We start from the raw sequence: 1,147 nt of genomic DNA, 5'->3' as shown, positions 1-1,147 counted from the left end.
TCTTTATTGTCATTGTTACAGTTGTTACAACGAAATTTAAAATGCAACCCTAGGTGCCCTAGGTGCTAGTAAAAAAATAAAAACAGTCCTAAACACAGTATTAAATATAAAAACAGGGGTGGGGCATAAATAACATTAATATAAACAGGGGGTGTAAAAGATAATTGTTAATGTTAATGTTGTGTGTGCGTGTGCGTGGGGGGGCAAGAGCAGCCGTGCGTAGCCCCCCCCGCTCTCTCCAGATGGGACAGGGTAGAGTGGAGAGTCGTGGCGATGGCGTCCTCCGTGGACCTGTTGGCTCTGTAGGCGAACTGGTAGGCGATTTAGTTAGTTGCCACCTCAGCACCACTGAATGGAACACCATGACAAAATCACAGTATACAGATACAAATAGCCAAAATACCTGGTGGTGCACTCGCTTCATGAGGGGAGAGGCCACTGCGACTAATGGGCCCCCGCGAGAAGAGGTTCCCATTACAGCACAGCTGTCCTGGCACGCGGCGTTGTACGCGTCCACCTGATTCCCGAGGGCTTCCAACATACTTGCACCACGCTGGGTGCCATATTTGTCCTTGGTCAACGCTCCGGACAATCTGGCAAAGAACACTAATTTAGTAACTGCATACAATTCCAATTAAATGAACATCTACGCGGTTATGAATATTTTGGCAGTACTGTATAACTGAACGTCTACCTTTGCACATAGGCCAGGTCTGGGCAGATCTCTCTGTTGGCTGCAGCATAGACGTAGTCGTCTCCGTGTTCAATTGCCAGATTCTGCTTTAGCACAAACAAAGCAGAAGGAGGCGTGTGGCCTAACTCTAATAACCCGGTCAACACGTCTATGGCCTTTTGTCCAACATCTCTATAGCGCATGGCATCTGCGACATGGAGATTGTGATTGTGCCTATTCACAATGCGAACTTCCAATGGGAAATGAGCGATATGTGGGTCTTTGCTCCTGTGAAACAAAATCAACTTAACAATTTAAAACTAGGCCCCAACTGTTATGTCCATAAAAATAATTGAATTATAAGTATTGTATAGTTCAAACTCACAGGCTTCTTCTATTTTTCATTTTAACTTCCATGGTAGCTTGGCAGCCGGTGTTTTTAAATGTCACGTGCCGCGTCTTATGCTGGCACCG

The 1,147-nt window shown here is 45.8% G+C and overlaps 1 long non-coding RNA gene across 1 annotated transcript; it reads right to left on the bottom strand.

Moving 5' to 3' along the window:
• Positions 1-222: 222 nt before the first annotated feature.
• Positions 223-824, bottom strand: LOC311233972. The gene is made up of 3 exons (XR_014620050.1): positions 695-824; positions 404-593; positions 223-311 (listed from the first exon to the last, which is right to left on the bottom strand). It is a non-coding gene; the product is annotated as an uncharacterized lncRNA (long non-coding RNA).
• Between the last annotated feature and the right edge of the window lie 323 nt (positions 825-1,147).

This window comes from Notolepis coatsorum (assembly GCF_963971535.1).
Source record: "Notolepis coatsorum genome assembly, chromosome: 9".
In the NCBI taxonomy this organism is placed as follows: Eukaryota; Metazoa; Chordata; class Actinopteri; order Aulopiformes; family Paralepididae; genus Notolepis; species Notolepis coatsorum.
Note: the sequence above shows the minus strand (reverse complement) of the source record. Positions and strands in the feature narration are given on the sequence as shown.